The 16,324-nt window shown below is 46.9% G+C and overlaps 1 pseudogene; it reads left to right on the top strand.

The window, feature by feature from the left end:
* Nucleotides 1–12,734: 12,734 nt before the first annotated feature.
* Nucleotides 12,735–13,657, top strand: LOC146785232 (small ribosomal subunit protein uS2 pseudogene; annotated as a pseudogene).
* Nucleotides 13,658–16,324: the final 2,667 nt, after the last annotated feature.

Raw genomic sequence — 16,324 nt, 5'->3', positions numbered from 1 at the left:
TTACACAACATAGGACACTTGTAAGCAGGTTAATGCTTGTGTAAGCAATAGATTACTTTTTGTGCAGTACAAGACATTTCAACACTTAGAAGAATTTTTAGAGAAAACCCCACAATTCAGTCCAATGGCAAAAACGAAGTGTTAATTTACAGATAAGTAAATCTGTTTGGGGACTGGAGTATTGGGGGGGGGGGGGGGGGGGGGGGGGAATAACCAAGGTTTTACAAGGTTCAGGTTGGCACTCAAGGGGTACCACCAGCGGCACTAGGGCGGCTGGATGCAGAGTGCCAATGTTAGCCAATAATGAAAATGATGATGAAGAAGAATTTATAAAGCGCAACAAATACCCTAGAGTGTCTAGGCGCTGTCCTTAACACATACAGATCAAGACAAACTGAGCGAGAAAATTATGCCTTAACAGCCAGGTTTTTAGGCCTTTTCTAAATTTTAACAGGCTACACTCTTTTGTAGCGCGGTTGGCAAGGAGTTCCGCAGCTTGGTTGTTGCAGCAGTGAAATTCTTGCCACCCCACCTAGCCCTGCTAACTCTAGGAACAATTGTGTTTCCATGTTCGGCAGATCTAAGGGATCTTGCAGGGATAGCTTAATAATTTTCACCAATTGCATTGGCCCTAGGTTGTTAAGTGATTTAAAGGCAATGCAGAGTGGTTTAAATTGGATCCTCTTGGCTACCGGTAGCCAGTGAAGATGGAATTTAGCTGTGGAGACAAAGGCAAATTTAGAAATACCTAGGAGTACTCTTGCTGCTGCATTCAGAGTAGTCTGTAACTTTTGAATGCTGCACTTGAGAGCACTGGAAAAAAGGGCATTGCAAGAGTCCAATCTTGAGGCTATCACCACTGATACCACAGTTTCTCAGGTTTATAACGCTGGAAGAATTTTCCTCAAAATGTTCAGGATAAATTAAGCAAGCCAAGGTGACCGAGTTGATTTGCGCTTCAAAGGACAGCTTGGTGTCAAAGAGAACTCCTAGATTTTTGGCTTTGAGTACTGTTTTAGGTAAAGGACCAAGTTGGACCTGCCACCAGCTATCTGTCCAGAATGAGGGAATGGGGCTAGGGAGCACCTTTGTTGGGGACTGCTCACGGGCAGGCCATTCGGTCTCAGGAGCCAAGCTCCTAGGGTTAAGATCAGGGCAAAGGTTAGTACCAAGTCCACACCACCAGCGGCGCTGGGGCGGCTGGGTGCAGGGTGCTTAGGAGGTGTCGGGAGACCAATTCAATTCAAAGGAGGGCGTCGGTCACAAAAAAGAACTGCAGGCTGAAGCCAGAAGACTGGGTGAAGGGAACCAATGTCTCAGGATGAAGTTGACGAGTTGATGGACACTGTAGGTCGGGTACCTCAGGTCTCAGGAGCTGCATGTCAGATTCTTCTCACCTGCTACGGTTGCAGTTTGGAGGACCCTTCAGATTGAGGATTCAGGCATCTAGGTGAAGGTCGGTGGAGGTCTTCCAGCGTTGGCGCTCAGGTCAGTATCACCGGTGAAGACCTCGCTGGGGTGTTGGGCCAATCTGACTCACTACGTGGGAGTTAGGTGCAGAGTGGTGAGAACGTGCGGATGCGGCTGGCTTTGGAGTCCTTGGCTTGGGCTGGTATTGGCCAAATCCGGTGTCCACTGGAGACAGGAGTTCTTTGTGAAGGCAGGGCAGACCTCCGGGATTCTTGGAGGCTGCTGGCTGCAGGACAAGCCGGGTTCAGCTCGCAGGAGATGGGCAGTAGGGCTGGGGCCAAAGCAGTTGTTGTCCTCTTCTGCAGCACAGCTTTTTGGTCTTTCTTGTCAAATCTTGCCGGTTCTCACGCCCAAAATGGGGGTAAGAACCGGGGAGAGCCAGTTGCTGATCACAGCAAAAGTTTGGGGTTAGCTAACAAAGGTGGCAGGCCTTTGAAGCTCATTTTTCGAGGACCCTGCCAAGCCTGGGGGAGGAGGCATGACAGATCTGCCCAGGATGTGCTTTGATCCCAGACCCAGAGAGCGGAGGGCTCTCTACCCAGGGGTCCAGAAACCCGTTTTGTGGTGGCATATGGCTTTGAGCCAGTCACTAACCACACCAGAATTGGTAATTTTTCAGGGTGGCATCTCTAAAATGCCCTCTGTGTATTTTTCATTAAATCCAACACTAGCATCAGTGTGGGTTTAATGTGCTGGGAAGTTTGATACCAAACTTCACAGACTTGAGTAAAGCCATCATGGAGCTGTGGAGTTTGTGTTGACAAACACCCAGCTACTGTACTCAAAATGGCTTCACTGTACTTACAATGTCTGAGAAGGTCACAGACAGTGTAGGAGCATAGTGCTCACGCAGCGATGCCCCACCTGTGGATGGTGTACCCTGCCTTTAGGGCTGTAAGGCTTGCTAGAGCTGTGACTTACCCATGCCACAGGCAGTGTAGGTGGGCATGGCGCACAGGGATGTGTGCCACGTCAACTCTTTAGTTTGGTCTGCACCAAAACACCCCGTCTGCAGTGCCAAGATGGGTGTGCTAAGGTGAGGGTTTTCAAAGGGTGGCATAATACATGCTGCAGCCCTCAGAGGCCCACCCTGGTCACAAAATCATTGGTACCAGGGGTACCTTTTATATGGGACTTGCATGTGACCCAGAGGTGTGCCAATTGTGGGTACAGAACACAGATGCTGGGACCTGATTAGCAGGATCCTAGCACATACTCAAGTTGGCATCAGATATCTGGCAAAACGTTCGGGAGTAACCATGCAAAAAAGGGCACTTTCCTACACACATCCTATATGTACGTCAGTCCTACATCAGGCCTTAGAGCTCCAAGGCAGGGTGCATTATATGTGAGGATATGTGTATGAGCAGATATGCCTCTGTGATGTTCCATTGCCACAACATTTCAAGGGATCAAGAAGCCATCTTAAGCATATACAGTGGTCCTTACGAGTTACCAAGCTACATAATGGCTTCACTGAAAAGGATTGTGATTGGTATCAAACATCTCCTCTTAAAAAAATCCACAGTTTGCAGCGTTGGATTTATTATGATATGCACCTTGAGGGCACCTTAAAGGTACCCCCTGAAAACCTCCCACTATCTAGTGTGCTAGCTGACTAGTACGGCTCCCCCTGCCACCACAGGCTACTTTCTGACCCCCTGCTTGGGGGAGCAATGCTCTGAGGTTAGGAACAATGCTTGTTCCAGAGGAAGATGATGACATCCCCTCCAGCAGACTTGCTAGTGAATTAGCATGCTAAGTCCAGAGGCTTCATAGCTTCTGCCACCTTTGAAATGTGACCCTGGCTTCCTCCAAACCTGGAGAATCCTACCCTCTTCCCTGGTGTGTGTTTGGCACCACAGCAAGTGGAAAAATTAGCCAGTCAGTAGGCATGTTGCACTATCAGGTAAGGCATACCCCTAAGGTGGGCCACCTGAAGTGTACACTCAAAGGGTTTCACCATCTTGTTTTTGGTGCAGGTAGGAACTCTGGGTCAGGTGTATGCCCACTCTTTACATAAAGTGATCATATAGGGGGTGTAGTCACCCCAGGGGTAGGTAGCCCATTGGCTACTACCTTACACTACCCTTAACGTCCCTAAATTAAATATTTAGGTAGCCCCCTGACACCAGAAACTCAGATTCGTCTACCTGGTAACCGAAGGAGGACAGAGAAAAAAGAATGCAAGATCTATGGACCAGCATCAACATTGGCACCAAACCCTGCCTGGCTGCTGCTCTCCCAACAAATGCAAGAAACAACTAGACATGCTGCTGAAGAAACTACCCAAAACCTTAGAGGATTGCCCAGTACTTTGCCAATCAAGTAGCATCTACCTTGAGGTGGAGGAGTCATTTCCCTGTATCCTGCAGGCACCAACTGCACCAGCCTGGTTCACCGTTTTGCTGACCATCAAGTCCACCGAGAGAACAACTCGCCAGGAGGAGATCATTAAGAGTTCAGTAGGTTAGCCCGCCGTTTCACCAAGTCTCGAGATGCTGAGCCTTCCCGGACCTCCCTGCACCAATACCCCGGGTACCTAAGCCCTTGCAAGCACCAAGGCTTGTTGAGTGCCCAGCCCGGACACCACCAACGCACGTACCAACCTGCCGACGAGGAACGTCAGGAGGTCAAAGTACAGCACAGAGAATGGCCCTGCAGTCTTGTTTTCTTTCTCTCTCCAGTTCACTAAAGCCAAGTGAGAGGCTCGAACTTCAGTGACCTGATGGACAAAACACCTCTGCGCCCGAGACCCCCTTTGCATGTTCATGTAAACAAGCAGTGTACTTGTGCTCCAGAGATCATAAAGAGCCAAGCCACCCCTTGGGTTCTGCCGGACTTTTTCCAAAGTCCACACTTGCAGCCTTTCTTTGCAGGTACCTTTGCCATTGACTTTACCGCGTATCACTCAAAACTACCAACGGGACCAGCACCCTGCACCCACACTTCTCCAGGGAAGGTGTTTCTTGGCACTTCTTTCCTAAGCACCTTCAGTCCCTAAAAGTATCTTCCAAAACCGTTCACAAATGTATCTATGCAGTGAATGTTTCTCCAATAGGATAAATTACAGCATTCAAGGCACAAACCTCAAAACTGGTATTGGACTGTATTTTTCTAATACTGCAAAAATCTAGAACTCCAAAAGTACATTTAGCTTCAGCAGCAAGAGAGAGGGGTTTAGGTTCCTTGCCTATAAACTGATAGGGCATTTTATGGCCTATCGATTATTAAACATACTGACAGTATTTTTTGTATGCATTTGTTTTCCAATTCTAAGTGTGGCACATAAACTGCATTTCAGAGCACGATAGTTTAAATAAATATTCTAAGCTTCCTTTGTGTCTCCTATATATTTTATTGTGGACAAGTACGAGTGAGAGCGAAAGGGTGTGTCCTGTTACCACAATCCCTGAAAGAGTTGTATTCTGGGGCGCCAATTCACTTGTTTCTCTGGTAAGGTTAAGAGGGGAAGTGACACACTATAGCTAGTCGGACTTGGACTCATAGATACGGAGGTGGTAGTATGACACAGTCCCTACATACTGAAGTCCTATGATTCCAAGCATAGAGCTGATCCAAAGCAGAATCCCTGCAACAGATCGAGATGTATGGCGTTGTTCCCAAGCCTTCTCAGAAGTATGTGAGTGCCGAGAAGCGGCCAAGTCCTGCATACATTTCTTGTGTTTTGTTTCTTCGACTTACCCCAGAATTTAAATCTAGATTGACCTCTAGAACGATTCCACTTCTAGATCTTGAACAGGACTGGGACCAACCTTTCATTTTGGACCGGTCTTGTTGCGGAGTCTTCCTGTGCTTGGCAACAGATGTTTCGCCTCACAGTCTTGTATAGCCTTTGGGTTCAACGCGCAATCGTTGTAGACTTTGGAGTCGTGGCTAGTCCTCAGGCACCACCGGCAAAACTGATCAGGATCTGTCAAATCATCAGCAAAGAGGAGACTGGGAGCAATCAAGGTCCAGCACACAACACTACCCTGTATATACTAATGAATGCACAAAGTATGCAGTTCCTAAAATTATTTCATGGAGGGACACCATTAGTGCATTTCCATGAAGAGGTGGGTCAGTGGAATACGAATATTCAGGAGCAAGATCCCTCATCCACCCAATTGGGTGGCATGCTTCATCAGGCAGCTCCTGGTTGGGCCTGAGCTGTAATGCCAAACAGGCTAGCGTGACCAGACGTCTCGGTTTTCCCCGGACGGTCCTGATTTTTGGAGCAGTGGCCCGGTGTCCCGACACTTTTCTTCAAATTAAAGAAATGTACTGTTTTTTGCGCAGCACCCGGGATAAACAAATAAATGTACCGGTTTTTACATAGTGTCTCGGTGCGCCTGCTGTACTTCTGAAGTCAGTGTGAGCAGTCAGTGTGAGCCAGGCACAGCGAGAAGGTGCAGCTGCCCAGGAGCCGTCACAATGGGCAGTGGAAAGCCAGCCAGTCGAGCAGCTTAGTGCGTTAATGCACTGACGCAGGGATCTGCATCAAACCTGAAGGCCACCTGTTCACAGGCCAGCAGAATGGGGTTACTTCTGGGACCGGGAAAATGCGACGGGTCTCTATTGGGCTCTCCATTTTTGCCCTCAAGGTGACAAAACAAATCTTACTGCTGCAGCAGTACCACGCTTCAATGCCTTCAAAGAGACCCGCGATAGTTCTTTCACAGTCTCATCATTTCAGAACTGAGCCATTTTCAATGTTATGTACAACTAAGCCAAAGTTGTTGCTTATTTAGTTTATGCAGCTAACAATTGACAACGCTAATAATCCTGGGTTGTTGTATGTGTATTGTTACTCGTATTATTTATCTGGATATGACGGAAGCAGCAAATTTTCTGGCGGGACGCTATGCTAGGTACAGATTTTTTTAGCTTATGTGTTTTAACCTCTTCGCTGCGGCGCAAATTCCGCCGCAGCGTGCTGAACATTCCAATCGCGGGCGTGGTCATGACGGCTCCCGGCCGTCGTCCGCACACGCCCACCGTGACTCATGATGGCCGGGAGCCGTCATGAGCATGGAAGAGGTTAAGCCACGTCCTTAATTACATCGGCCACACCCCTTGAGAGACCCTCCCTCACCCCGTTTTTTCATCACACTTAATGTCAGTCATACTTCTATGTCTATGACCTGTCCCGGTTTTTTGTTTTGAGAATCTGGTCACCCTACAACAGGCTCCCTCTTTGCCAGAGATCTTTTAAACTGATTCGCCGTAGCAAGCCTATAGTGAGGGTACTAAAGGTGTATATTGGAGGGAAAACGAGGGAAATATTCAAATTGACTAAGGGCTACCTTATCACTACTTTACTGTAAGAACTGCATACTCTGTGTATTCATGAGGATCTGTCAAAGACATTTGTTTGCGATAATCCTTCCAAGGTTTGAAACCTCTGTCTTTTGAGAGGACATTTCCCTTACAGATTGAAAGATTTTTTTGTTAGAAAAACTGTCTCCATGAGACAAGTAGTAGTTCCGAAGCGCATCTGGTGGCGCAGCCAGAAAGGAAATGATGTCAGCACGCTGGAGTGGCAGTGATATAGGCCCCGTACGTCATTACCGGAGAGGAAAATGGTGTCCGGGTGGAGCTACGTGGCACCACCTACCGCCACGTTAATGTTCGAAAGTTTTCAGATTCAGTATATGATGCCTGGCTGGATAATATTCAAAATCTGCTGTTAGTAGTCCCTATAGGAAAGAATGTACATCAACAATGTCTAACTTGAAAGAAGACTTTTGCTAAAGCATTATGCAAGTTTAAACACAATTTCTCCGAGACATCATTTAATAAAACAGGTTTGATACATGTGAATATAAAACAAGAATTGGCAAAACCTCCAAGTCTTGCCTGATAGATATATTGGCTATGCCAATGCAGGTCGGAGGGAAAAAGCAAAAGAAGCTGGGGGTGAGGGGATTGGGCAATGTGGCCGCTGTCGCTATTCTACAGGCCCATGCATACGTTCTGATCTATGCCCATCAATGTGTCACTACACCTGGGGAGACATATGTAATAATGCACACAGTTTTCTTAGATCAGTAAATTAATAAAAAAATAAGCGCTCTTAGTGTAGTGGAGTGCCTAGCTTAAAATGGCTGCCTCGCCCACTATACAAATAGAAGTTAAAAAACAAAAACGAAATACAGACATTTTGACAACATGAAAATAAATTAGGGGCCTGCCTCTTATATTAAACACATATAAAAAACGCGGAAGGGTGCACCTGCAGGTACAAGTCTTTCCACTGGTGCAGATTCAAGACTTACGAGAATCAACAATATTTTACAGAAGCAGGCCTGGAAACCTCCCCCTAACAAATTTTTGCAAACTCCATTTTCACTTCACAAAATATACAGGCAAATATTAGTTCATACAAAAACCCGCTGAGCGACTATGAATTCATTTCCCATACAGCTCTCTTTTCCCAACGCTTGGCAGTTGTACATTTCCAGCCTTTTCCACCGTGGGAAGCCATTGGAGAGGAATTTGTGGATACCCTAAATATGTTAGTTCATCAGTGTGCACAGACTCACAGGGTATTTCAATCCTCTAACTACTGCTTCATCACCAATTCTAACCTCAGTATGCCAATTTACAGAAAGGGGGCAAAATCAGAACCACACTAGAATTCAAAGCCTCACGAGCCCCAACATAATCGGAGAGGCTACTATCAAAGCTGTTACAACAAACAAAAGATGGACGGAATGCTGACAATGCAGACATTCTCCCCCAGTCAAGAGATCTGGGTTAAATCCATCGTTCTTTTGCCCACTACGCCACCCCAGTTTAGACATGGCCATATGCAAATCAGTCTTGACCCTGTGCCTCATGGGAACAGTCCAGCCCGAACTGCCAAGCCATGTCTTCCCTGGACCGGAATCAAGCATCCTAGGACCGGTTTCTGGCTATCAGCCGTCATCAGCCAGGATAGCTTGACTCCAGTGGCGCAGTGAGCACGGGTCCCACGTCTGGAAATACCCATCCCACTTAGGGCGAAAAGCGTTACAACAAACAAATGATGGACGGAATGCTGACAATGCAGACATTCTCCCCCAGTCAAGAGATCTGGGTTAAATCCATCGTTCTTTTGAACACTACGCCACCCCAGTTTAGACATGGCCATATGCAAATCAGTCTTGACCCTGTGCCTCATGGGAACAGTCCAGCCCGAACTGCCAAGCCATGTCTTCCCTGGACCGGAATCAAGCATCAACAAATGATGGACGGAATGCTGACAATGCAGACATTCTCCCCCAGTCAAGAGATCTGGGTTGTCAGCATTCCGTCCATCATTTGTTTGTTGTAACGCTTTTCGCCCTAAGTGGGATGGGTATTCCCAGACGTGGGACCCGTGCTCACTACGCCACTGGAGTCAAGCTATCCTGGCTGATGACGGCTGATAGCCAGAAACCGGTCCTAGGATGCTTGATTCCGGTCCAGGGAAGACATGGCTTGGCAGTTCGGGCTGGACTGTTCCCATGAGGCACAGGGTCAAGACTGATTTGCATATGGCCATGTCTGAACTGGGGTGGTGTAGTGGGCAAAAGAACGATGGATTTAACCCAGATCTCTTGACTGGGGGAGAATGTGTGCATTGTCAGCATTCCGGCCATCATTTGTTTGTTGTAACGCTTTTCGCCCTAAGTGGGATGGGTATTCCCAGACGTGGGACCCGTGCTCACTACGCCACTGGAGTCAAGCTATCCTGGCCGATGACGGCTGATAGCCAGAAACCGGTCCTAGGATGCTTGATTCCGGTCCAGGGAAGACATGGCTTGGCAGTTCGGGCTGGACTGTTCCCATGAGGCACAGGGTCAAGACTGATTTGCATATGGCCATGTCTGAACTGGGGTGGTGTAGTGGGCAAAAGAACGATGGATTTAACCCAGATCTCTTGACTGGGGGAGAATGTCTGCATTGTCAGCATTCCGTCCATCATTTGTTTGTTGTAACTATCAAAGCTGTGGCATTAGTACCCTGTGACAATGTGTTACCTTGCTGCTTCGTACAAAAGGGGGCCAGTTTTTTTTTTTTCATCCCGTCCCTAAAACAAGTAGATATTTTATAAAAATCCAGATTTCGGAAAACACAAACAATACCTACCCATGTCCAAAGGGAGATATAAAATAGAAGCAGCAGTGCACGCGATTATCAACAATGTGACGTCTATTCAATCCACTCTCGTCGTGCAGGTACCGCTCAAACTGCTCATCAATGTATGAGATGATGGTCCTAAAACTGAAGAAGACACAAAAGTCAAACTGAAAGATCCACATCCCAATGACAGATTCAACACACCGCTAAACCTCCTTGACGCTGCTAAGCAACGCTAGTCAGACCTTTTCTCAGAAAGGGACTAACTATGCCAGCACGATGCAAAAGAAACGTTATTTACTTGCAATCTTACTTCACCAACCTAGGCATCTAGTACACTGAAGTCAAATCCTGCCCTGCAAGTGCACTGGGTGCCAGAGCACTTTCAACCAGCTAGAAGCTAGCTCGCGGAAGAACACCATATATACCGAAGGGTTTAATAAACGGCTGCATGGAAAATGCTTCTCTACTCCCCCAAACCACATTAAAGCATTGACTGTTCAATGGATTAATTTGTGCTTTTACGTTCTTCTCCTATGCATCTCCTTTCCAAGCTCACACAGCGACACCACCCCTTCTCTCGCAGTGAGGAACGCAGACCAAGCATTTCATTTCCACCCTTCGGTTTATGATAAATCCGGATTCTCTGTTGCTCCACTTCTGTATTCACGTGAGATGATTGCCATACGTACAGAGTGAAGTGCAGTTTGATCAAAAGCGGAGTATCTGTCTGCTTCGGAAGTCAACGTAAAACAATGGTGCCACCCCCACACACGGTTGGGGATCACACCCAATACATTTTTCAAGACTCCACGGAGATGCTTCCTTTATAGAGAAAAGAAAAACGGACAATTTCTTCCATCTTTCACTCATACTTAAAGGAGTGACAAATGATTTAATCGGACAGACTTGCCAGATCATTTCTTGCTCTTACAGTGCTAACACAGGCGGTTCCAACTTGAACACCTCCCAGAATCTGTCCATAACACGTTACAATATTTTGAATTTATTTGCTAATCATTTGCAAAATGTTTTAACTCCATCACCACTTCGGACATTTCATTTTATTTGATTCAATGAGCCTAATTATCCAGTTCTTATTTTGTGTGCAATTGTTTGTCTGATTATTGGGTTTCAATTAGAGGGCTAGGTGTCACCCTATTTATTGCAATTCCTTTGGTTGCACAAATATTCACTGTGTCGAACGAACTCAAACTTTTCTTCTATATATGTTCATCACTTGTATTCATTAAACTATATCTTGTAAATAAATAATTCCCACTTTTCCTGATTTCTTCAGTTTTCTTTGATATGAATAAATGTTTAATTAAACTTCAATTATCGATGTGACTTCCCCCTTGCAGCTTGTGTGAACGCCACTGGTTTCCCTTATTCCTATTTTATTATTGCCAAATGCACTTTCACGGGATGTGAGAGCAAGGACATAGGCTCCAAATCTTCTGCGATACCCTGCTGAGAAAGCAAGTAAGGCTCAGAAATGAGATACGAGGCTTTTTCAAGGGTCCTGCGCCATGGTGCAGTGGAGCAATATCCTGTCTGGGAACAGTGGTCGCCGGTTCACTATGGCTACAATATGGTGAAGTCCAAATGGGCAGCCAAACCAAGTTATTCCATTAAGGCACTTGATTGCAAGGCCGGTAGGAAAGCAGGGGTGGAAGGGGTTAAAAGAACAAGTCGGTTACTTTTGGTGACGCTTTTTCTGGTGTATGTTCTAACTGCAGGTTCCTCACCTTCAGAATACTTGCAGACGTCAGACTGATCAGGAGAAACTTTCCAGCAATGAGCCAGTGCACAGGAAGGTGGTGCAGTGTGGCTCTACAGTGACTGTTATGTCACAGAATGGAGGGAGCAAAGCTGCATGCAAGTGTCACTCTTGTGCTCTGACATCAGGTTTTTCACCTTGTCCTTTGAGTGGCTTAAGATGCAGAGTACTTGATGTAAATTGCGTATGACAGTGTGCCAGAATATAACTTAGAACTTATAATGATGTTCAGGAGTCCACTCCAGAGAACAGAGCAGAGCACAAGAAACGAGGAGTCCGAGGTTCGACAGAGTCTCCACTGAAGTATCTTTCTTCTAATGGATCCTCCTAACTGCAGATTACTCACCGTAGAATACTCCCAGGCAGGAGACTTGATTAGGAGAAACCTTCCAGCAATGCGCCAGAGGGCCGCGAGGTGGCACAGAGCAGTTCTGCACTGGCTCCATACAGTCCCATAAGCAACAGAAAGGAGAAACTTAAGCACCACACCTCTACTTTCAGTTTACGTTTTTCCCTATTCACACCCTCAGATACCGGTGTGCTGAATACTAACAGGGTATCTTTTCAGATGTTAAAAAGGTCACTCCAGAGAACGGGGAGGTGGGAAGGCAGTGAGATCTGCAGTTGGACACAGTATCTACCAGAAAGAGTCACCTAAGGTAAGTAACTTCTTCTGATGGACACTTCCAACACTAGATTCCTCACATTAGAATAGATACCAAAAGCAGTATCTGGCCTGGCCATCAAGTCAGAAGTGCTTTGTGAACGTATACAACTCCATGTCGATGCTTGAAAGAAAGATGCCTCAACAGGCACTCCACGAGCCAAAGTACAGATCAGCCAAAGTACAGATCAGCCCATGTGGAATGGTATTTCAGACCTCCTGGGGGCGGGTTCCTGGCCAGTCTGTAGCAGATCTTAATTCAGAGGATTATCCACTTCAACAGGGTCCACTTTTGCACAGCTTTTCCTTTCCTGGTCCCGGAGAACTCCCCAAAACCTAATCGTCCACATGGAGTTTCTTGGTATGATCAATTTAAAAGGTCAAAGCCTTTCTGGGGTAAAGCCAAAGGAGCCTCTTCTCTTTCGAGGGGAGACAGAAAGAGGAAGAGCAATGGATTCCCCCAGTGTGGAAGGGAGTCACAACGTTTGGCAAAAATGTGGCCAGGGTCCTCAGCACCAACTTGTCAGGAAAAAAAGTGGTGTAGGGCAGTTGCATTGAAAGCGCCCATTATTCACTTATGAGACAAGCGGACATTATCTTAATGATGAAGACAGTCTTCAAGTCACGAAACGCGCTTTCTGTGCTCAGCTATTGGTGGATCCAAACAGCTTTGATTTGAAGTTCCCAGTCATTGCTAAATAAAGGGAATTCACAATGTCCGGAGGCATCGTTGTCCTCCAGATGAAGGAGGAGGATGTCCTTAAGTTCCTCGCTGCCAGGACCCACCTGGGAGGCACCAACCTAGACTTCCAGATGGAGCAGTACATTTAAAATAGGAAAGTGATGGAATTTACATCATAAACTTAATACGCACTTGGAGAAGATGCTGCTGGCTGCCTGTGCCATTGTCGCCATTGAAAACCCAGCGGACGCGTGCGTCATCTCGTCCAGAAACACTGGTCAGCGTGCTGTACTAAAGTTTGCATCGTCTTGCGGCGCTACCCTTATTGCTGGCCCGCTTTACCCCTGGAACCTTCACCAACCGGATCCAGGCGGCTTTCCCAGAAACCCGCCTCCTGGTGGTAACGAACCCGCGAGCTGACCACCAGCCGCTCACCGAGGCCTCCTATGTCAACATCCCCACCATTGCTCAATGCAACACGGATTCGCCTAGGCTCTACGTTGACATCACCATCCCCTGCAACAACAAGGGAGCCCACTCTGTCGGTCTGATGTGGTGGATGCTGGCGCGTGTAGTGCTGCGCATGCGCGGCACTTTCTCCCACGAGCACCCATGGGAAGTGATGCCTGATCTGTACTTCTACCGTGACCCGGAAGAGATTGAAAAGGAAGAACAGGCAGCAGCAGAAAAGGCCGTCACCAAGGAGGCGTTCCAGGGAGAATGGACCGCACCTGTACCTGACTTTCCCCAGCCCGAGGTGGCTGACTGGTTCCAAGGAGTGCAGGTTCCCTCGGTGCCCATCCAGCAGTTCCCTGCCGAGCATGCAGACACCTCCATTACCCCAAAAGCACCTCAAGACGAATGGAGTGCTGAGCCTACCAGCACCGAAGGCTGGTATGCTGGCCCTACTGCTCAGGCCACAGAGTGGGTTGAGGCACCCACAGAATGAACCTAAATGTCTATTCCTGGCCATAACATCAGTTCTGAAAATAAACTTATGAACTTATATAAATAAATAAAAAGTCACAAGACGCAGCAAGCAACTATGTATCGGCTCGAAGGGTGTACACATGAGCACCGTCAACATCATATACCACGTTGATGTCACAAACAACTTGGGATGGAACATGCGAGTCAAAACCCTTAATACATTTCATCAAAACAGGGGACTTAAAGAACGACAGTTGATCTGCTAAATGTATAATAGCCAGGCAAATATCTTTATAATGCCCACTGCAAGGCCTTGCTGGTACAAAAGTAAAACCAACAAAAGAATATACGACAGCTCTGCATGTAAAGGATCAATTTCACAACTGTATTAGGCTACAAATTTGGCCCAAAGTTCGGCATAATGAATTTGTGGGAGGACACCAGGTAGTAAAGATGACATTTACCACTTCAGGTGCCAGATTAAACAGTCAGTTTTCACTGCTCACTCTCAACGCAAGTAGGTGTAGAATTAGGCAGATATGGGTGGCGGACTTGTCCTGCTTTTACAGAAGATCTTTCCATAGTGGTAGCCTGATTGGAGGACAAATGCTTATGCCCAAGAGTGTTGGATATCACACTCTTCTGGTCCAATCTGGAGCAACTTGGATAGCTTAGTTCCAGTCATTTTTGATCTTTCATAACTCTGGACATGACCAGCAAGTGTACACGAGTCCCATATTCCATTCCAGCTGGAATGCCAAATCCTAATGAATGTTCTTGCACAAGCTCCAAAACTCAAAAGCTTTGACGCTACAAGTTCAACAGTGGATAAAAGATCTAGCCAAGGATCTCCCCAATGAGGGATAATGTACCGCACCACTTATGGATGCGAATGCAACTCGTAATCTGTCAGACGCCGCCTCTTCTCAGTTTGTCCGCTCTGTCATTCAGAGACCCTGCCAGGTCGTTCACAATCAGGGAAATGTCTCAATGACCCAACCAACTCTGGAGGCACAGGATCTCACTCCGTCCAGCTTGTTGCACTAACACAAGGCAGTGGCGTTGTCCAAAAGACTAAACCTTGCTCCTGTCTGCACTTTACGGATGGGTAGAAAACCTACTTCCATCGGAGACAGGACCCTGTGATCTCCACCTCTGCTTGATAACCTCACCAGACCAGAAGGCATGCATCTATCACAACAGTCTGATGGATGGAAAAGGGAGAGGGGTCTTGGCTGGGCAAACAAAATTTGAGCAGCCACTACAGCATATCTTGAGCCGTCTCTGAGTTCTGGATGACATCTTTCAGATTTCCCTGATGCTGGAAAAATTGGAACTTCAGATTCTACAGAAGGGCTTGCATGTGACTTCTGGCGTAGCTGACTAGGAGGAAGCCAAGAAGCCTCAGCTCTGGCAAGACAGAAGCATCAGGATCATAGCCCGAATATCCTGGACTTGTTGCAAAGGGTGGGGGAAATGCACTGTGTTGAAGACAGCTGCCTCTTACGGCAGACCTCTAAAGGTGAACAGCGACCACCACCAACACTTGCGTTAACACACAGGAGGTGCAGGTGAGGCCTAAGTGGAGCATGGCAAACTGATAATGCACCTAGCCGCTAAGGAAATGCAGGATGGGTTTATGATATACACAAGTAGCAGACCCATGGACAAGATCCAGTCGTTTGGGTACAGGGCAGACAGGATCTGGGCCACTATGAGCATTTGGAGTTTTTCTGTCCACATGAAGGTAGGTGTCAAACATCCCAAAATAGCCTTAGACGTCCCCCATCCACAATCCTTCTTCAGCACAAAAACAGAGCTAAAGTAAGGAGTAGTTTCTTTTCTGTAACTCCAGTTCTGTAGTAGGGGTATCTCTGTTATAGTCATAATCTAGTGAATAGTCCTGCCCATGTGCGTGGACCCCGGAGCAATAAAAAATAATCTCTAAAAGGTGACAAATCATGCAGACCTGCATACACCTTTAAGAGAGAATTTAATTTAAAGACAGATAATGCAGCCTATATCCACAGGCTACACTGTCCAGTACTTCAACTAGAATTCCACCAACATCCACAAACAGCACTGCCTGTCTAGTTTTTCTCCACAAAGGAAAAAACCCTGCCTCTACCAGCAAAAGCCTCTGGAATGATAGAGAGGAAGGAGAGGACAGACAAGCCCCATAGGCTGCCATTATGTGGCTTGGAACAGGATACTGTGCCTTTAAGAAAACTTTCCAGTTTTCCAGAACTTTCCCCAGTATCCCAGAATGCCCAGCAGGTCCCATTTACTTTCAGTTCTTTTTGAAGGCGTAGCACGCCAGACCTGTAGCATTCTACATATGAATAAGTATCTCTCCACCGGGGAGGAGGGCGGGCGCTTATGACTATAACAGAGATACCCCTACTACAGAACTGGAGTTACAGAAAATAAACTACTCCTTCTGTAGTAGGGGATCTCTGTGTATAGTCATAATCTAGTGAATAGAATGGCAAGCCCATCCCCACAAAACAAAAGCGGTGGAGAACACACAAGACACTACCACTACTGTGCGAACAAATTTCGCAGCGAAGCCTGCCCAACCTGAGCATCTGCCCTGGCATCCGTGTCCAGACAGTAATGCGCAGCAAAGGTATGGACCGACTTCCAAGTGGCCGCCTTACAGATTTCCGCAATCGGAACATTACGC

This window comes from Triturus cristatus, chromosome 11 (assembly GCF_964204655.1).
Source record: "Triturus cristatus chromosome 11, aTriCri1.1, whole genome shotgun sequence".
Taxonomy (NCBI): Eukaryota; Metazoa; Chordata; class Amphibia; order Caudata; family Salamandridae; genus Triturus; species Triturus cristatus.
The sequence above is the reverse complement of the archived record's forward strand: the minus strand, read 5'-3'. Positions and strand labels throughout refer to the sequence as shown.